The sequence below is a fragment of the Sus scrofa genome, chromosome 8 (assembly GCF_054392235.1).
Source record: "Sus scrofa isolate SSC_HxYL_T2T_F1_AM1 chromosome 8, Sscrofa_HxYL_maternal_Yorkshire_Landrace_v2.0, whole genome shotgun sequence".
In the NCBI taxonomy this organism is placed as follows: Eukaryota; Metazoa; Chordata; class Mammalia; order Artiodactyla; family Suidae; genus Sus; species Sus scrofa.
Window position 1 is genome coordinate 103,806,623 of NC_139390.1, and position 22,530 is coordinate 103,829,152.

The 22,530-nt window shown below is 37.0% G+C and overlaps 1 long non-coding RNA gene across 10 annotated transcripts in view; it reads left to right on the top strand.

Annotated features, from left to right (window-relative positions):
• Window positions 1-10,224: 10,224 nt before the first annotated feature.
• LOC102158494 (uncharacterized) overlaps window positions 10,225-22,530 on the top strand; it is a 241,115-nt gene continuing 228,809 nt past the window's right edge. For all 10 annotated transcript variants that reach the window (XR_014813054.1, XR_014813058.1, XR_014813062.1 and 7 more), the window contains exon 1: window positions 10,225-10,622. This is a non-coding gene — a long non-coding RNA (uncharacterized LOC102158494). The remainder of the gene's footprint in view (window positions 10,623-22,530) is intronic.

The following is a 22,530-nucleotide window of genomic DNA, read 5'->3' on the forward strand; positions in this document are numbered from 1 at the left end:
GGTAGAGAGGGCTGCCACTGGTTTAAAGTAAGCATATGTGAAGACAATAACTGTTGCAAAATGCTTTTTTTTTTGTAAAATATTGTTTATATTGCAATATTTACTTATAATAAGTTTAAGGGTTTATAGTTTATTTATAAATCAAATGTATATACTGAAGAGGAGGGCATTTGGAATCTCATACTTTTTCATATGTGTTATCTCATTTAATCCTGACAATAATTCTGTGAGGTATGTGGTAAAATATTATTATTCTCACAAAACAAAACAAAACAAAACAAAACAAAACCGAAGCTTAGCAGAAAAAATAACTTTAACCAAGAATTAGAACTACAATTCAAATTCCTCAATCTTATACTCTTTCAATCATATCCTATGATGGTAATAACTATTCCTAACTCAGTTATAGCAGTTATAGTAATTTGGGGCAAAGAAAAATTTCTCCTAAAAATAAATGGCACAGGCATGTTATACTCAGGGACCAGAAATACTTATATGTCCCTTGACAATATGAATCTAAATATTACTATGAAGTACTCCTACTTAAAAATAATAAAAATTTCCACACAACTCTACACTAAAAGTTCTTATTGAGTGAAACAGACAAGCAACAAGAAATACCTTCAAGGGATATTTGTTTGAAAGGTTTGGGGTATTTCTGAAATTATTTGAGGTGATTCTAAAGTGACTAGTGTTGAGAACAATGATGGAAAGGCAAGGTTGGAAGCAATCATAGCAGGATGCCAAAGCCTTGGACCACTGTAGTAGCAGAGAAAATGAAGAGGCATTTCTAAGAAATATTTAGAAGAATATTGATCATTTGAGTACATGGAGAGAAGGAGAGAGCAAGGCTGATGTTGACTCTACAGCTTCCAATCTGCTAACAGAAGTGGCTAATCTTGGCAGTAAACTAGTTTGGTGGGATAAGAATAGGATAGAAAGACACGGATAAGCCTGATTTTGGAAATAAGATAGTAGTAGAGAAATGGTAAGACAAGTCTGAGGGATTTGTTCTAAATTTCTACCAGATCGACAATTATAATAATGACACATTTCTTTTTTAAATTAATATTTGACATGTATTCTTATAATTATTCACTTAGGTCCATTAAATACTACAAATTGAGTAAATTAGCAAGTGTTCTCCTCCCCCTATACCTTAGGATGGATTTTAAGTAAGTAGAGCTGAAGGGAGCAGAGCTAACTTTGAATGGTTTCTTGCCTAGAAAATATTATCACAGGGCACCTGTTCACATTTCCACTCTGAATGAGCTCAGCTTTTTAGGCTATAATTACATCGGCTGTTATGTGTAGGTAGTTCAGATACTATTGTTATATGTATGTACAATGGTCTCATTATGGGATTTTTGTTATTACTTTTGTCCTTTTGAGGGGGCATAGGGTTAAATTCAGGCTGGGTGGGATCCTACATGTATATTTTGTGGGTACAGACAAAGCAGTATAAGGCATTTCCTTCTGTTCAGTTTCCAGGGTATTTCTGGGAAATCAGACCATGAAGTTTGCCCCAGGAAATTTTTTGTGGCCAAGACCAGTGTTTACACATTCTCATTGAGGGAATCTTTAATAAGCTGTTCCATTTGCACAAAAATTACCCAAAGAAGGTATTTTTACCCTCCTTTCTAAAACCTTGGCATTATAAGAATGTATTAAAACAGTGGCTCAGGTTGTGGGAGGTTATCCAGAGCTGAAGTTTTGAGGTTCCTTTTTAAAAATGCTGTACATTTAAGCTCCCCAAAGACTTAATCCTGTAGATGTCGTGTCTTCCCCTCACTGGAGAGATGATCCCTTTTCATCTTTGGAGGGAAAAAAGTAAAAAAAGTTTTAAAACTTCCCAGCGGTTTTTTTGGAATTCAAAACAATTTATGAAGCAAGTATAGTAAGATAATTTAGCTCAATTTTACTAATGAGAAAGCCATGGGCTTGACTTGGAAAGGTAAAATATATTTTCAAGGCTCTGCAGGAAGTCAGTTGTCCAGCTGAAATTAGGACCTTGGAGAATAATCTTTGGCTACTTTTATCCCCTTCCATAAGGAATTCTAAAATATTCTAGGAGTTCTCCTGGGTTAAGGTTCTGGTTGTCACTGCAGTGGCTTGGGTTGCTGCTGTGGCTCAGGTTCAATCCCTGGCCCGGGTACTTGCACATGACCCAGGCATGGCCAAAAAAAAAAAAAAAAAAAAAAAAAAAAAAAAAAAAAAAAAAATCCTACACTTCTTGTAGAAGTTTAGCACCAATATTAAAAAAGATCTAATGATATTTCAACAGATTTGGAGTGTATGTGAAAGATAGGGAAGAAAAAAATTGAATCCCTCTTTGTGTTTGAAATAGGAAGAGAGAAGTCTTGAATGGCCTGGCTATAACGACTTTCTTATTGTCTCTCCTTTGCCTCCACTACTTGCCTCCACTAATTGCCTTTCTCACATTTTCCCCTTCTCTGTATCATTTAGTGGCCCTTTGTAACATTTTCTTAAGATCTTCTGAGTATATGGTTAAAAACCATGGGAATATAGGGATAAAATAAGGATGAGATAGACAACTTTTCTCACTAGAGGTTGTCGTAGGGCAGAAGAGCATAGCACTGGGAGAAGAATGGAGAAGATATTATATTAGACCAATTTTCATCAATCTGGTGTTGGGAAAAGTTTCGTCTTCCAAGTCAAGTATGGACTGGAACATCTCCTCTTTCTCCCCTGAGTTTATAAAAACAATGTGGTCTATAAAATCTAATTTTCTTCTCCCTGAAGTGTCTTCAGACTCCAAATGTCCATGGCTACTGGGGAGGATGTGTCCTGTTATGAATAACACACATGGTTATATATTTTTCATCATAATTAATGATAATTCTGTTGGCAACATTTTCTTTTTTTTTTTTTTTTTTTTTGTTATTGTTGTTGTTTGTTGTTGTTGTTGTTGCTATTTCTTGGGCCGCTCCCGTGGCATATGGAGGTTCCCAGGCTAGGGGTTGAATCGGAGCTGTAGCCACCGGCCTACGCCAGAGCCACAGCAACGCTGGATCCGAGCCACGTCTGCAACCTACACCACAGCTCAAGGCAACGCCGGATCGTTAACCCACTGAGCAAGGGCAGGGACCGAACCCGCAACCTCATGGTTCCTAGTCGGATTCGTTAACCACTGCGCCACGACGGGAACTCCGACATTTTCTTATTCCATCTTTTTGTTGCCAAAAAGATTTGTAAGAGTTCAATGATAACTTGGACTCAGTGTCAACATAATGATCTCTTTCTTCTTTTTCACTGGTTATCTGTGGTGAGAAAGCCAGGAGAATGTGAGCTATATGTTAGGCTGTTTACCTGAGACCTGAGGATTGGGTAGGACATTTACTTCCTCAACCAATATTTCTGGGTTTCGTGATAGAAATTACTTTTTCCTACATTTTTGTTCTTTATTATAGAGTAAAATGAAAGTTGAACAAGCTCAGTCTTTCTCCTGGGTTGATATAATTAGATATCACAGTAGGATATTGGAGAGAAGTGGCGATTTTATATGTTACTAACAGAATTTTCTTCCTGGGCTGTGCTGTGTGAAGGGCATGTGGTCCACCGATGGTTCAGTGATACTTATTCATTCTCAAATCTCCTTCCTTTCTTCATTTCTGTCTTCCTTCATCAACTATTAATTGAGCACATACCATGATCCAGGCATCTAAAATGTCTGAGTGCACAATCCAAAACACACACATTTTATTTGCATTCAAATAGAGATTAAAAGGGAAAATATAAAACTAAACAGAAATAGAAGTTCTAATGACTTCTTATATACATAAAGCACAAGAACACAAGAATAATGGAGTCCAAAAAAACAGTCCTTGGTTCCTACTGAATTCCAAAACAGCCTGGGTTATGTGCATACTGTGGCTAATGAAAATATTACCCGTGGTAGGCCCCCCAACTTACTGATATAATTTCCATCAAGGCTCATGGCAGTTTTATGTACACATTTATAAGGGGAGACTCTTAAATACTACTACTGTTCTATATCTAAGGGGCTAAAGTACTTTCAGGAAAGCCTATTTAATCTTCTTGCACTTGAAAAACATGAAATGAGGTGATGACTGGCAAATGAGAGCAAGCCTGTTTAATATTAAGATTATGACGTAAATTGACAAAAGCCCAGGAATTCCAAGTCCAAGTTGCTAGGTACGTTATTCTTGCTCCCATCTGAGTATAATGATGTATTGTCAGCTTTAGCTGAAATACAAAAGGGTTATTAGACCTTAGAGTCCATCTGCTATTCGTGCAAAGGAAACAATTTAACTAACACTGCCTTCTCTTTTCCTTGGTCTCTTGCCACCTTAATTATAGTTCATCTGGGCTGTGTGTGTATTTACTGTCTTGAGTAGAACATTTTCCAGGACTGTATGGAAGCAGAATGTAAGCTCAGGTAAGGGAGTTGAAGCAGAGTTTGCAGCTAGAACTTGGGGGAAGGTGTTATCCGACGAGTTGCCAAAGCAGTCAAACCAATAGCAATGCTACTCGCAATTCTTGTTGCCTTGGTGTCCACTATTGCCAGACTATTTTCACAGAGTTTTTCAATTCAACCTTGGTCCTGGTATTTACTTTTAAATGTTTTGTGAGCATGGGTATGCATGGTTTTTTTTGTTAAGACTTACATCAGGAGATGTTTCTTTTTGAATTTTAGGAAGGAGAGATGAGCCATCTTAGCTTCCAATTTTATTTACTATCATTTTTTAGATGAGTAGTCAGCCCCCTGTTTTCTGTTGGGGTACACCTTGTGTAAATGTCTTCATGCACAAGGTGACATAGGTGTACCATGCAACTAGATTTGTGGTTTGATAAGGTAGACTGGTGATATGCATTTCCCTGAGAGTTAATGAAACTTCTCTTTGCATACAACTAGTGTGAGACTCACAAATAAAAATTGCTGCTCTAAGAGTATGTTAAGTAGCTTCAAAATGTTGAGAAATACTTAAATTTTGGAACTTCAAGGTAGATTTTGCAAGTTATTCCTTCTCATTTTATAAATGCTTTTACTGTATTAAGAGTGTCTTTTCCTTATTCTGTGCAACCAACACTAATGAGAATCTTCAGACAATCTTTTGTTAAATACAAAATTTCTTGTTGCTTTAATGCTTTAACTGAACTGCCCCATATTATCAAGTAAGTATTTTTTTTGGGGGGGGGGTGTCTGATTTTGTGTCCTGTGGAGGCTAAGGGACAAATCTTAGTTTCTTTAAACAAGTGTGTAACTGAGAAATGTGGACAAACTATTTGCAATGAATGTAGGTAAGAATATATATTCTCTGCTTAGTGTTGGTGGGTCTTTTATGGCTAAAATTTTCTAACAGAAAATTTTTTGTTTATCTTAATGTGCCTTTATTCCTCTAGAAAATTAAGAAATTGAATATGAAATTAAAATTTGTTGATATCAGTATCACTTGGATTGCTTTTTATAGTCAATAATATATGATGGCTTTGGTCTGCATTTGGTTTATAACAATACTGTTCTTTGGTTAGGGAGAGTACTGAAATGATGGGAGCAAGGGGAGTAAATTAGTAGTTCCCATACCATCAGATCACAAGAATTACCTGGGCTTCATCCTTAGGTGATTTGGATGAGGGAAAGGGGTTGGCAGGGAGTTTACACTTTGATCACCCCAGGTGATTCTGAGGATGGAGCAGATTTGGGAACTGCTGGAGAGAATGTAAACATTTCCCCTAGTTCTAAAATTCCATGACTATTCTCTATTAATCACATTCAAAATAATAGCAATTTAGGACTAGAAAGTATCTTTGAGCACATTTGGCCTAAACCCCTCATTAAAAATAAAGTATTTTTAGAATTAATTCAGAAAATTTGGAAAATGGGCATAAAAAGGAAAAAAAAAACAACAACACATTACCCCCTAAAGTTACCAATTGTTATTTATACTTTGGTATTTTCATTCCTTTATCCTGAATATCTATTTCTTTAAAAAAAGTAGGAGAACACTATACATTTATGTATGTAAGTATATGTGTATGTTTCTAACCTGTTATTTTCACTTAGAAATATCTAAAAAAAAGGCCCAGGAATTCCAAGTCCAAGTTGCTAGGTACCTTATTCCATGTCATTAGATGTGCTTCAAGGTTACAGAGTCAATGGTTTTTCTTTAACATAATCATTTTAATGGTAATTTAGGTTATTTCCCTTCCCCCCCCCCATTGTAAATAATGCTTAGATTAACACTCTGATTGAAAAGTCATTGTGCATATTCTTGATTATTTTCTTAGGTTAAATTCCCAGAAGAGGATGCTCTGGAAGTATAGTGTAATGGTTAGCAGTTGGACTCTAAACCGTACTGCCCGAGTTTGTATCCAGGTTTTACCAATTATTGGTAAGTGTACACAACTTGGGCAATTTTCAGTCAGTTTTCCGATATGTAAATATGGTTTTTATAGTACTAGCTCACAGAATTTTTGTGACAATTTAATGAGTAAATATACTTAAAGCACTTAGTGTATGGGACAGAGTAAGAGTTAAATATTTCCTTATTTTGGCACTAAGGCAATGTACATTTGGAAACTCCTGGTTTTTGAGTTATTGGCAATGAACTTAGGAAACTCCTGTTAGTTTGAGAGTTATTGCCAACTTTCCCTCCAGAAAGGCTGTAGCATCAATTCTCTCACTAGAAATGTTTAGAGTCCATTTCCCTGTATCCTCACAAACACTGCCAACTTTTTTCATTTATAGAGGAAGAAAAGTGAGGTCCAGCAAGATCACGCTCTTTTTGCTCAAGTCTCATTGTTAGGCATTGGCAGATGTGGGACTTAATTACAGATCTACAACTTCATAAACTTGTCCTTACCACAATTCTAGATTACAATCTTACATCTGTACATTTTAATGGGCCTTGTTTTGCAGGATTGATTGATAGCAGTTAAGCCTTTTTTGCTCTCAAGATACAATGTAACCGTGGGAGCAATGGGCAAAAAAAAAGGAGTCATTCTTCAGCATTCTATGTGCTAACTGATTGTAAATAATTTTCCCTTTCAGAAGCAGAAATTGGCATTTATACATATTTATGGGAAAAATTCTGAAAATGTACAAGATTCACTTAAACTTTTTGTTCCCTGATAGTGACATGAAAGTGGGTCTTATTAATGGGTCACTAGAGGGCACTGTGACTCTTCAAGTTGTACTGTTTGGAAAAGAGATTCTACTCTGAAGGGTATTTTTAATTTCAACGAAGGTTTTCGCTATCATCCAGAAAAGCGTAATCAAATATGAAGAGTTGAAGAGGTGCACAAAAACCTATTGAAGATTGTGTATGAACTGATTAGGAGGTCACCTTCTTTTGATTATAGGAAAATCCAAGTTATAGGAGCTTTTAAAACATAAAAATGGTGTGTCTTGATTTACTTTCCTTTCAAGACAGTGTTCTGTTCTTGAGCCTTCTCATTGTTTTTTGCCTCTGGAATATTTTATGTTTCAGTTGTAGCTGTGTTACTTGAGTTGCCACATGACATAAACCAATATTTGTGACATAGACATTTACATTTTAGTGATTTTAAAGCACTGTCATTATTATTATTATTACTATTTTTACTGTAAGCCATTATCTAACATAAGTTTATTTTTTCCACAAAGCGATCTGGACCTTTACTAGATACTTTAGAATTGACCTGAAATACTTTCAATGACAGCTTTATTTCTTTAAATAATGTGCTGAGGAGAAAAGTCTTTTTCCATACATGATAGTATTTCCCACTCCATTGTTAAGCCTGGGATCACATTAACAGAACTGGTTAGCAGTGCCCCCTTTGCCCTTCAGTATAAGCTTCCTGAAGGCCTACATACTGTATCAAGTAGTGTAACTGCGTTAATAATTTAAACTATGATTTCCATTCACATAACACAAAAACCCAAGAACATTTGAAATGGTAGTTACTTGTTTTAATTTGATAAACTTGCAAATGATTTAGCAAATTTTTTCTTTATGTTTGTCACCTTGTAGTATGTTCATTAAAAAAATCCACAAATCATTAAATTTGAGTTTGTTCTTACCTTATTAAGTGGACTTGGCTTAAATGTGGAATGGTCCTAAAAGTATTCAACAGCCAGATGCTAGGTTTTTCCTTAAAAAAATAAGAAAGACTTTTAATGTTATACTTAAAATGTAAAATATTAGTATTATATGCATTTATTTTGTCTTTTTAGGGCTGCACCCACGGCATTTGGAAGTTCCCAGGCTAGGGGTCAAATCAGAGTTACAGCTGCCAGCCTACACCACAGCCATAGCAATGCGGGATCCGAGCTACGTCTGTGATCTACACCAGAGCTCATGGCAATGCCAGATCCTTAGCCCACTAAGCGAGGCCAGAGATTCAACCCGAAACCTCATGGTTCTTAGTTGGATTCCTTTCTGCTGAGCCACGATGGGAATTCCATAGTATTATATTTACAATATATACTGAAAAAATGAAAAGGAAGTCTCTATTATTGTTTTTATCTGGAAGATAATCTATCAAAATCATTTCAAACTAATTTCTTTATGTTTCCCAACCAAACTCATCTTCCACAACAGTTCACCTGGCCCATCCTGTCCGCATTGCCCTCACCCCCTTATTTCACTTTATGCTGGCAAAACTCTTTAATTCTTTCCCTTCATCTCTGGCTCCCCCCACCTTTCCTCCTCTCAATAATCCATCAACAGGCTGCAGGATTCTGTATTTCCAATTGTGCACATGCTTATTTTTCATTTCTAGAGTGAAACTTTCTAAAAATAGCTAAACCTTGTAATATAGCATCTTACTATATATATCTTGGGTTCAAATCATGTTTCTGTCTACTATTCATTCCTTTCATTAAAGGGCAGAACATTTTATTCTATTTTTGTCTTTTTTTAGGGCTGCACCCATGGCATATGGAAATCCCCAGGCTAGGAGTCAAATTGGAGCTACAGCTGCTGGCCTGCCCCACAGCAACGTGGGTTCTGAGTAGCATCTGTGACCTACACCACAGCTCACAACAACACCGGATTCCCTAACCCACTGAGCAAGGCTAGGGATTGAACCCACATCCTCATGTATCCTAGTTGGATTTGTTTCCAGGGAGCCACAACCAGAACTCCCAAAAGGCAGAACATTTTAAATAATGGTGGTAAGTTTACCACCCGCTGCCCCCGCATCGGTAATCCTTTATAGAGAGATCAAAAGTGTGCCTTGTGTGCCCTTTGTTTCCCAGACTAGGGTAGAATTTGAAATTGATGGTGAAATTAGTGGCCAGTTTAGCTTTTTGTGGATCCATGTGGATATGGGGCTGACTAAACGTGTTCTTTTCCTATTATGGCACTCTGCTTAAATCTGTTTCTGCCCCCTTTCTGCAGCATGATAATCCTAGCTAATATTATTAATACCAATATATATGGCAGGCTAAGCACTTCCTATACATAAAAGGGTGTATCCAGATCTCATCGTGCTCTCTTGGCCTAGGCAGGATTGGCGACATGTTCTTTAGAAATTTGAAATGGAAATCATTTCTAGAAAAAAAATTATCTTGTGGGCGGTGACTGAGAATTACCTCGCTGTCTGTGGCTTAAGAATGAACCCAGGATTCCCTTCATTACACTTTAAAAATAACTTTTGGGACAGGATTACATAAGTATAAAATATGTTGAGAATCTTGTATATAGTAAACGCTTGTTTTTTCAGCCCCCCCTGAAATTAAAGTATCCCTGCATCCATTCCACCATTACAGTTCCCAAGGAGAGAAGCTGCTTTGGGAAGACAAAGACGGGTGTAAAAGAAGTCTAAGGTTAAGTAAACACAAAGTCAGACAGGAGTTGAGGAAACGGGATTCACTCTGTGGTGGGAAGGGGTGATAAAAAAGCAAAGGAATCTTGGGCCGCACTAGGAGGAAAACTAACGGTGGGGATGGGAAGCCAAAAGCACCTCATTGTGCCTCCAAAGGAGAGACAGATGCTTCAGAGACTCAGGCACCACGACAGCGCTGCGCAAGCTGCAGGGGTCACAAAAGCTACAAAAGCTTCAAAAGCAGGAGCCAGAAGACACACAGCAGAGCCATGGCATTAATACCGCCAGTGTAAAACGCCGCTCATCGCGAAGGCGTTACTCCTCAGCCTGAGGTGCGCCGCCTGCGTGGCTGTGCGTCGTGTGCGTGATGGTTCGTGGCGCAGGGCAGCCTGGGAGCAGCGGGGTCAGTTCTGGGCAACCCGGACTGGTTAGGAGACTTCCCGGAACTCTGCCATTGCCCCTCAAGGACCCTAAAGGGGTCCAAATCCCTCGTGAGCCCGGCACATCCTCAGTAGGTTTCCTGGAACAGAGACCCAGACTGGAGATAGGTTATGACACGCCGCCGGCAGGCTACACCGGGCAGGCTCCGCGGCGGAGCTCCGCACCGCCATCTGGGAGAACGCGAGGGGAGAGAAGCCCTTAGCAGTCTGCCATTACCCCCAGAGCACCTCGCTTAGCCGGAAGTTACTGTTCTACCCTGTGTCTTACAACCGTAAAAAAAGGGGGCACCCCAATGGACTGGCTTACCCCGGAACTCTGAGAGTGCGAACTAGAGTGCCACGTCATGTCAGTTATATGGATAAGAAAGGAGCCACATTTTTACGACACACGTGAGTGTATTGTGTACTTTTTCAGTCTCGCAGGGCAGAATTTGTTTTAAAAAATATAGAAAAGTGAAATGAAAAAGTAAAAAAACCCCACATTAATCTAGGGGGACATCTCTCAATATTTGATATGTTTTCCTTCATTAAGTGCACAATTGTATCACAAAATTGAGGTCATGCTGTATATACAATTTCCTGTCTCAGTTTTTATACCTCATGTTTTATTTTGAGCATTTTACCAATTCTTCAAATATTCAATGGCATTAACTTGATTGCACTCTTCACCTTCCTCCTCCCTTTTCTCAAATGTTTCTTCTGGCCTCTTTACTGCCACAACTGTCTCCTTTATACCTCTCCTGGGTCCATCAGGCTTCCTCTTTTTCAGTCATGCCTGTATTTTGGGAAGCTTTTTGAGTAATGTAGCTACCAGTAAGTGTTCAGAGACTGTTGCCTTGGACATATTCTCCATTTATGACTCAATGCCTCATCTATAAAGTGAATTGGAATTAGGAAGCAATGGGCTGACTGGCCTATGATTCCATATATTGAGAGTATTTTTGAGAGATAATTAATACGAGCAGTCTTACTAGGGAAAAAATATTCAGAACCACCATAAACTATATTCTTTAGTCTTCCAGCCAAGTCATAAATGTTCCTGGTGGAAAGGAGAGGGAGAGTGGTTCAGTTAGGATTAAAACATCATGACTGTGGAAAATGCTCATAGCGTAGGAACATGCTTCTCAGAGAACTGCTCTTTCTTCGCCTATATGCAGGAGAAGATTCCTTTTACAAGTGGAAGGTTGTTTATTATTATTATTTTTGGGAAATTTGGGTTTGTTTTTATTTTCTTTCCTTAAGGCACCTGCAACTTTGCCCTCTTTAGGTATGGCGAGTATAGTTGGTATCTTCTAATCTTGGGGTGATTTTTACAGAGATAACTTTACTTCCTAATTTGACCTTAATCTAAATAAGGAAATGAGTCTAGAATGGATGACTACTCAGTTTTTACTGGTAAGTAGTCAAGAAAAGCTTTGGTTAGTTATTTTATATTTTAAAACTTAAAGGCACCAGGTTTTAGGTTTGATTTGGCTATTTAAATATTTATTTTATAAGAAGATATTGAAATTACTTTTTGAAGAACAAAGCAGGCACTGAAAAGGGAAACATATTCATCCCCTTCATCCCATCTCAAAGTACACCCTTCCCATAAAAAAACCCAGCAGAATCCAAATTTGGTCACTTCTCTAAAATTGAAGAGAAATAATTTTGGGTTTGAAATCTTGAACAATGATGATTTGCTGGGGATATGTGAAGATGGAAGGATAACTTTAAGCTAATGAGAAGGAAGGGGTTTATTTTAGAAACATTATTTTAAGGGTAGACATATAATTATTGCCTGTTTTACTTCCCTGGCAAAGGTAGAGATGCTATTGTGTTTTGTATTAGGTTCATTTAAAATATGTAAAACTAGGAATTCCTGTTGTGCCTCAGCAGAAATGAGTCTGACTAGCATCCATGGGGATGCAGGTTTGATCCCTGGCCTTGATCAGTGGGTTAAGGATCTGGCGTTGCCATGAGCTGTGGTGTAGGTCGCAGACATGGCTTGGATCCCAAGTAGCTGTGGCTGTGGTGTAGGCCAGAGGCTACAGCTCTGACTTGACCCCTAGTCTGGGAACCTCCATATGCCATGGGTGTGGCCCTAAAAAGACAAAAAATTAAAAAATAAAATATGTAAAATTATTCTCAGACTGTGCCTTTACACATTACAAATTATATTCTGAAAGTCATCTGTTGGAGACATATTACCAGTTTAGCTCAAGGGAGAAAAAGTATTTTATAGCAATTAGAAATTAAGAGCCATGATACCCAGGCTTAGAGCACTAGATTAAAAGAACTGGAAGAAAATTAATTCAGCTTAGGCTGAGAAGATTCACGATATATAGCCTCTGGCTGTGCCAGCTTAAGTTATATATGTATATTTTTATATTAGTGTATTATATACTTGTTATAAAAGTATTATAAATATACATGGGAAAGCCCATGTATTTCACCTGAATTTAGTACTTAACATGGTTGCAAAATACATATCCTGCCACATGCATCAAACATAGAATAAAGTATGCTTTGTCTGAGGGCTCTTCCATACACAGATATGACCTTCACTTTATGAAGCCAGCTGGGCTAATGAGAAGAACTTGGGAAAAAGGAGGCTGTTCTGCAAATAATATTGATTACAGGATTCAATGGAAAAAAAAAATTCTGCAAAGTATTGTAAATATGAAGAACCATATGTAGAAAAAAACTCCACGAAAAATTATATCATAATAATGTGAGAAGAGTAAGTCAAGGTTAAATGGGGAAGTTAAGGTTAATAATAACTTTGACCCTGAAGCCAACACAGTTCCTTTTCTCCTATACCATTGGATTTCTTTACATGCATTTTAAGAGAGGTGTTTGGATCTGGGTTACATAATCTGTTGTTCTTTGCTCCAGAAGAACATTGTGTTGCATCTTTGGAGATTTCCTTCTGCTCCTTAATAAAAAGAATTGTTCTTAAAAACTCTGCTGTTTGGAGCCAGGCTTTAGCTAGTGTGGTTTTTCCATATTACCCATGCTCTAGGCAGAGCCAACATTAAATGTAAGTTTGATGCAAATTGTGAAGAAAAGTAAGTAATAATGGATGAGGTTTATTCATTCTTGTATAAGTTTTGCCTGAGCAAAAAGTTTGTACATTTTATTATTACTAATTATTTCTTAGACTTGCTCTTTATTACTTTGAAGAAGGCATTTACCCCATCAGCAGACTGAAAGTCTTTGCCAGACCAAAGGCTAGTCAATATACCACATTTTTTTAATCATATATATTACTAGGATTGAAGAAAAATTGAGTGAAAGGAGTCGTATTTGTGAAATATATCATCTGAAGACCATATAGCTATTAGGAATTAGCCATGCAAATAGAAAATATCCTGAAATCCTTGAAACTTCTGTTTGGTATTCAGCATTTGCATTAGCTGTTCTCTCTTCTAAGCTGTCTTCACTAACAACATTTTTGAGTAATTTTTCCTTCACCCAACAACTAGTTTTTCAATTCTTTGACACCATCTGGGTGTCCTACAGTTTAATTCAGTTCTGACATTAACCTCCCAGAATTGGCATAGACTTCACGGGTTAAGGGCTCAGTTCCATAAGACAGCGCCGACTTTGGATGCCAGTAGTAAGTTCCAGGTTGCCATCTATACTTTTGACAGCCGTCTGTATATTGGGGGTTTCCATGACTCCCTCCTCATGTGGGATAATTTGCTAAAATGTCTCGTAGAACACAGGATATAATGTACTTTTTTATTTTTATTTTTTAAATAAAGGATGCAATTCAGGAACAGCTAAATGGAAGACATGAATAGGGCAATGTATGGGAGTGGGGCACACATGCGGCTTCCATGCTTTCTATGGGCATGTCACCTCCCAGCACCTTGATGCATTCACCAACCCAGAAGCTCTCTGTACCCCAGCATTAGACATTTTTAATGAAGGTTGCATTGATTAAATCATTGGTGATTATCCTAGTCTCCAGTGCCTCACACCTCCCCAGAGGTCAAGGGGTAGGGCTGAGAATTCCAACTTCCTGATCATGCCTTGGTCTTTCTGGTGACTAGCGCCCATCCTGAAGCTATGTAAGGGCCCACCAAAAGTGGCCTCATTAGGAGAAAAGATGCTCTTATTACCCAGGAAATTTCAAGGGACTTAGTAGGAGCCCCTGTCAGGAACCAAGGATAAAGAGCAAATATTAGGAACAAAAGATCCTCCTATCAACCCTGTCATTCAGGAGATTACAAAGGTTTTAGGAGCTTTGTTTAATGAATTGTGAGCACAGACCAAATATATATAGTTTTTTTTTTTGTTTTTTTTTTTTAAATCTTTATTTTATTATATAAGTTTTGGGTGCAGTGTTATAGTTTAACATCTGTATACTCTATTTTTTTTTATTGTAATCAATTGTTATTTCCCCAATACCATTTTTTTCCCTACTATATAGCATGGTGACCCAGTTACATATACGTGTATACATTCTTTTTTCTCAAATTATCATGCTCCATTTTAGGTGACCAGATATAGTTCTCATTGCTACACAGCAGGATCTCATTGTTAATCCATTCCACAGGCAATAGTCTGCATCTGTGAACCCCAAGCTACCAATCCATCCCACTCCATTCCCCTCCCCTTGGCAACCACAAGTCTATTCTCCAAGTCCCTAATTTTCTTTTCTGTGGAAAGGTTCATTTGTGCCTTATATTAGATTCCAGATGTAAGTGATATCATATGGTATTTGTCTTTCTCTTTCTGACTTACTTCACTCAGGATGAGAGTCTCTAGTTCCATCCATGTTGCTGCACATGGCATTCTTTTCTACTTTTTTATGGCTGAGTAGGATTCCATTGTGTATATGTACCACATCTTCCTAATCCAATCATCTGTTGATGACATTTGGATTGTTTCCATGTCTTAGCTATTGTGAATAGTGCTGCAATGAACATGCAGGTGCATGTGTCTTTTTTAAGCAAAGTTTTGTCTGGATATATGCCCAAGAGTGGGCTTGCTGGGTCATATGGTAGTTCTACGTGTAGTTTTCTAAGGTACCTCCATACTGTTCTCCATAATGGTTGCGACAGCTTACATTCCCAACAGTTCAGGAGGTTCCCTTTTTACCACATCCTTTCCAGCATTTGTTATTTGTGGACTTCTTAATGATGGCCATTCTGACTGGTGTGAGGTGGCTCCTCATGGTAGTTTTGATTGCATTTCTCTAATAATCAGTGATGTTGAGCATTTTTACATGTGCTTGTTGGCCATCTGTATATACTCTAATTTTTAAGAGTAGGAAAAATATTGTCCTCCTTTCTCCCTCACCCATCTCATGTGTCAGTTATATTTAATTAAGTATCTGGCTTTTATCCTCTCAGAGCTTCTTCACTAAGAAATATTTTCATTAAAATTCCAATAAAGGAAATGGAAAAGAGAGACTTCCTCATATTTTGTAGAGTATATTTTCTTTTTTTTCCCTTATAATCTTAAGATGTTATATGAAGAGTATGATAATGTTCACAAAAGTCTTGTGATTTGAGATATATACCGTAAATTACAAACAAATTTCCTTTGCCAAACAATAAATATGACAAATGGGAAATAATAACATGTTTTCTCAGAATGCGTTTTTTAGTTCACTTTTGTGCCTGGTCTTAAAAATGTTGATATTTTTTGCTCTGCCTTTGCCCCTCATCTATCCTCCATAGTACATGGGTCACTTGATTGAAATCAGTCATACATGTATTTAAAGAATATGTATTTACATGTGTTTAAAGAATACCTGTGCACTAATAACTGCCAGATCTATACTTATAATATGGCACTGCCTCTTAAGCATCTCATACATATAGGTAGAAATCTTCCAGTTTTCCCATATACATTTCAAGCATTAATTTATTCATTCACTCAGTGCATTTTTATTGAGGGCCTGCTTTGTTCCCTCAGTAAAACACTTAACCTGTCCAAAACTTGTCATTTATATTTCCTCTCCATAAGTAAATACTCATCTCCACATAACAAATATGGAAACCTGGGGACTAATGTTCCATTCATTCCTTTGATTATGATGATGATGGTAAAAATAACTGATCTAACACTATGATAAGCATTTAATATATTTCAGTAACTCATTGAATTCTCACAACAGCTCTGTGAGTTAGGAATTATTTTTATTTTAAAGTCAGAAATTTGAGCTGAGAATTATGTAAATTATTTAAAGTCATACAACTAGTAGGTGGGAGAGATGGGTCTGAAGTACAGTAGCAATGACCAACTAATTCTCTTTTGTTAACATGACTGATACAAGTCTACCTCTTTTCCATTCTCACTGCTACAAAGTGTAGTTTGGCCCATCATCACTTGGACTACTTTAATTTCCCTTATCTTGGATCATATGTCTCCATTTCATCCTAATACTGCTAACAATAAATCTTTCTAAGACCTGATTGTGTTACTTGTCAATTAAAAGCCTTTCAGTAACTTCTCATTAACTATATGACATGGTACAAACTTGTCAACGTGGCCCTCCGTGAGTTGCATCTTGCCTCTCTCTTGTATCACCTCTTACCATAATCTTCTTTTCATTATGTGCTTTAGTCATATGGAATTATTTGAAGATCTTGTAAAGTATCATGTTATGTCAAGCTTCTTTCCTTTTTTTAATTTAGTCTCTTTACTCTGCTTTGAATGCCATTTTTCCCTGGTGCAATTTTTGAATCTGTATTGTCCATTTAAGACTCATTTTATTTAAGAAGCTGTTTCTTGGACTCTGGGTATACTTAATCCTTTGTATACTTCTATTATTTCAACTATAAAGGTTTATTTACTTAATTCTTTACAAGTTGGTTTCTCCTTTGGGGTTTGAATTCCTTGAGGCTGTAAACCATCTTCACTTAATTGTATCTAGGACAGTGTCTGACATACCACAAATGAAAGGTGAATGACTCCTTATGTGTATCCCAGGTAAACTGCAGAATTTGCAGTAGTTTGCTCAGAGTCACAAATTATTTTATAACTATGGATTATTTTATTCTTTCTACTTCAAGATTAAAGATATATAAGAAGTTCATGACTGGCCTAGAATTAATCTTGGGCAACTAGGTGATGGTATTTGAATAGTTTATCTCTACCCCCAAGTTTGTAAACTTCATTTTTGTGCTTGGTTCCCATGTATCTCTAACCATACATCTTCTTTATCTCAGTTCTTATGTATTTTTTCATCCATGATTTCCTAATAGGAATACTTTTTCCCCTTCTATTTTTTTTTGTTTTTATAGTTCAGATGTGTGGTTGGGAATATCAGGACTCTGTCAGATTGTGGGCCTTAAAAATGGAAAAATGGGTATAATTATTTTGTTTTGGGAGCAGCCTAACACAGACCAACTGCTGAAAAAGCAAAGTGAAACAAAATAATCTAAAAGTTTGATTTGTTTTGGTATGTCTGAATAGTCCATCAGTCCTAATGAGAGTTATTTAAGGGGCTGATTTTACTCTTGATATTATTTTAGGAAAGCACATAAATTATACATTAATAGATTTTATTTAATGAGCTACTATTTAATAATAATAATGAGTTATTACTTAATTTTATTTATTAAGAGTAAAGGTACTCTTTCTGCATGGCAGTAGAGAAATTTCAACTAGGATAAAACCTTCAACTTTAGAGATGGATACCCTATTGTGTAAATGGAACATATTTTCACAGATATACCTTTCAGATTATAAACTATATATATTAACATGCTTCTGTTTTTGGTAAACATTTAAAATGTATATATATATATATATGTATATATATTTGCATGGAAAAAATAAAAGAAATGCTTATATGGCTTATTACTTGAGGTAGTGTTTCAGTGGATTTATTTCCTATATATTGTTCTCCTGTATGTTAAAATATATATAATATATATATTTTAGTGTACTGCTATTTGTGAGATATAAATAAAGGAAAAGTAAGATATACTTTAAAAGGATTCTCTAACATATAAAGATAATTTTAATGTGGTAGTATCCTTCTGGGAAGACTATTTTTAGAGCAGAGCTCAGCACCGCAAGTACCGCAGAGTTTTCCCCAAGTATATTCAGTTCTACAATCCATTAATGAAAAGTAGACATTTTTATGAAGGTTTCATGGAGAGAGGAGAACAAAACTTAATACATACCCCCTTGTTAATTTTCCAAAAATTCTTTTTCTGATGCAACCAATATCACATTTCTTCTCTACCTTCCAACTTCTTCCCAACAGCTTCTTAGCCATAGTAAGTCTTAGCATCTTCTCTCTCTTAGATTTTTCTCTTTATTTCAATCCTTTTCCCCCAAAGGATTGTAATTATAGTTCTTTTGGATTCCCTGGTTTTATACCTTCTCACTTAACAATCCAATCAGCCAACAAAGGAACTTCATTATGACTCCCCTCTTCTCAGAAGTCAGGAGCATTTTGGAGTTCTCTTGTGGCATAGTGGGTTAAGGATCTGGAGTTGTAACTGCAGTGGCTTGGATTGCTGCTGTGGCAAAAAAAAAAAAAAAAAAAAAAAAAAAAAGGGAGTGTTGTGAATAATAAAGACTTTTCCCCTTTCATGTATATAGTTGGATTCACCAGATAGTTTCACTTGAATTTTATATGTCTGCAACTGAAGTGATTCCTTTAAATTTGCTTTGCTAGTAGTAGAGCATGTAAAAAACAATTAGATTTAAATTATATGTATAGTATAGTGACAGTATCTCTTCTGGTTATCCAGTGAAGCTTTCTTTTATCTTTTCTTTTCCCTCCCTTCTTTCCTTCCTTTCTATGGCCACACCTATGGCATGTGGAAATTCCCAGGCCAGGGGTCAAATCAGAGCTGCAGCCTATCCCACAGCCATCTTTTATATTTTAATTTACTCAGAAACCTTGCCAGGTCAAAAACTAAAATGAAAAAACAAAACAAAACTGGTAAACATGAAACAAATGGCAGAACGTTGATAACTTTTGAAGCTAGATTATGGGTATGTGGGAATTCATTATATTCTTTTTACTTTGTATATGTTTGAAATTTTCCATAATGAAAAATAAAAATAATTATGAACAACAGAAGGCTCAGGTATGGTGCTGTAGACTCTTTCAGTTCTACCCAATATTCATCTCACTCTTCTCACTGTCCCCTCTCCCCACATTTTTGCCAACAGAACGTAGATATTGTTTGTAGTAGCAGTGTGCCCACTCCATTGACCCGTCATAACTGGTTGGGGTCAGTGTTTCTTAGCGGAGGCATTTTGGTGTTTTGGGCAGTGCAAATCTCTATTGTAGGGGATTCTTCCTTACATTTCAGTATTTTGGGCATTACTTACCTCTAGCCACTAGATGCTAGTCAGTCACTGGCCTCCTTTTCATTATGTGATAACAAAAATGTCCTGACACATATTAAATTATTCCCTAAATGTTGGGGGAGACCCACTGGTTGAGAACCACTGTCAGAGCTAATCGTGGCATTCCTGCCCTCTCCTTCCCAGACTCCCGCATAGCTCATTTTAGCCTTTACAGATACTGAGACCTAGGACAAGTTAGTTGCAAGGGCTTCAGGGAAAGCTTTTTGTTTTCTTAACTGAAAGGAGAGAAGGTAGCTGTTTAGTGCTTCTCTCTTTATTCTTCCTGACCTTAATGAAAGACTGGAGCAAAGCTATAGAAGCAATTTTGCAGCACGCCAGTGTGCCAAATATAGTGGAGTCGAAGGATAGAGGAAGCCTGAATTTTAGAAAATCTGTACTAGTACTGGCATCTTTATGTTTTTTTCATGTGAGAGAAAATAAACCTTTTTTTGTTCTAGCTACTTTTAGTTAGGTTTTCTGTTACTTACAGCCAGAAACACTCCTAGCTAAAAACATGAAAGTTCTGGGCTCTTTGATCAATGTTAATATGAGATAAGAATTATTTAAATAATTTTAGCCAAACTCCTTTTTGCAAGGTCCCTTGTTATGCTTGGTGAAAAATAATACTTTTTTGAACAAACTTGTGCTTGCCAAGGGGGAGGCCTTTGGGGGAGGGATAGAGTGAGAGGTTGGGATTAGTAGATGTAAGCTCTAAGACATGAAGGGGATAATCAACAAGCTCCTATTATATAGCACAGAGAACTGCAGTCAGTGTCCTATGATAAGCCATAATGGAAAAGAATATTAACAAAAGTATATATATATATATATACACCCCCCCACACACGGTATATATAACAAAGTATACATCACTTTGCTGTATAGCAGAAATTAAGACAACATTGTAAATCAACAATAGCTCAATAAAAAATGAAAAAAATAGCATTCTTTTGTACAAGTGAGAATGCTACTTAGAAATATTTAATGAAGCAAAAACTGAAAATAATGTTTTCACATATATTCAGACCCTTCCCTCCAATACCTAAGTCCACTGAGGAAATAGAATAATAGTCTAGATTTTTTTCCCTAGGATCTAGGTGTTTTTTAAACCCAATTCAAGAGATTTTTAAATAGATTTTGAGGAGGAGGATTTGGATTGTTTTACTTTTGAATTATAGACAGGGTTGGTATCAAATACCATATGTGTAAGTATAAAACACATGAAAAACATTGGATGTAATTCTTGCTTGAGTGTGATTTTTGAGCCCCTTTAGATACTTTTCTGGCTCATTGTGTCCTTTTCTTTTTCACTTGTCATGTCGTCTTAGGGGACTACAGTATTCATGTCCATAGATAGTTCAATATCTTATCCTTTGTTTACTTGGCTCCAGACAACTTCACTTTCTTTCTACTTCTTTATCCTTTTCCATGGCTACATGTAGGACTTTGTCATAACTTAACATTTCTTCCTTAGAAGTAATAAACCATCTTACAGCTTCTTATCCTTTATTACTTCCTATCGTTGCATTAGTCCTATTTCACTAGGTTTTTTTTTTTTTTTTTTCCCCCCATTAGGTGAACCTCTGGTCTATGTTTTTCCTTCTTTTTTTTTTGGCCTTTCTCATGGCATGTTTAAGTTCCTGGGCCAGGAATTAAACTTGTGCCACAGCAGTGATCTGAGCCACAGCACCGACAATGCTGGATCCTCATCCCCTGAGCCAGTAGGGAACTGCTAGTCCTTGACTTACTACTGGTCACTTCCTGTCTTTACTTTCTACCTTATCCTATTTAATTTCTTTGGTTCATCATCTCAGCCACATCTGTAGTAATGCAAGAGCCTTCTCTTTCATCTCCATGCCTTAATCTTTCCTTCAAGTCTATTCAAATGCACATGTTATTACCTCTTTAAAATCCCTCAGTGACTTCTAGTTGTTCTTATAGCTTAAACTTGTAAGCTTGTCTTATGAGGCTCTGTCTACTTCTTTACACTCTCCATTCATCACTTAACCCTTTTTATCCTGAGCATTAGACCTCCTAAAGTTCTTTCCATTCATTTCCAGTGTTATATTCTCTTGCTTTCTTGATTTTGCAAATGCTGTTTTCTTCCCACTCCTGCTTGTCTAATTCTTACTCATTTTCTAGATTTTACCTTAGATGTCACTTCCTTTGGGAAGCCTTCTTTCTGTTCCTTATCCCTGCCTCATGTCCATGTAGGTCTAGTGCCTATATATCTGTATCATCATGACATTTATAACTGTATTATATTTACTTATTTATTTATCTGTATCATGATTTAGACTGTATGCTCTGTAAGGGCTGTGATTAGAGCAGCATGGCACTCTAGTGTCTAGCAAATACATGGTGTTAAATAGACACTTAACACGTGACTGAATGAATAAGTGAATGAGTAGAGTAACTTCTTTTTTTCGCTTTACGTTTTAGGGCCACACCCGAGGCACGTGGAAATTCCCAGGCTAGGGGTTGAATCAGAGCTATAGCTGCTGGCCTACACCACAGCCATAGCAACATGGGATCTGAGCTGCATCCTCGACACTACAGCTTATGGCAAAGCCAGAGCCCAGACACACTGAGCGAGGATAGGGATTGAACCATCATCCTCATGGATACTAGTCAGATTCGTTTCTGCTGCGCCACAGTGGGAATACCCCAGAGTAACTTTTAATTGATTAAATGTATAAACTGTAAAATTTTGGGATTTAAAAAAGCTAAGGAGTTTCCATTGTGGCCCAGCAGAAACAAATCCAACAAGGAACCCTGAGGTTGTGGTTCGATCCCTGGCCTCGCTCAGTGGTTTAAGGATCTGGTGTTGGTGTGAGCTGTGGGGTAGGTTGAAGACATGGCTTGGATTTGATGTTACTGTGGCTGTGATGTAGGCCGGCAGCTGTAGCTCTGATTGGCCCCCCTAGCCTGGAAACCTCCATATGCCACAAGTGCGGCCCCGAAAAGCAAAAAAAAAAAAAAA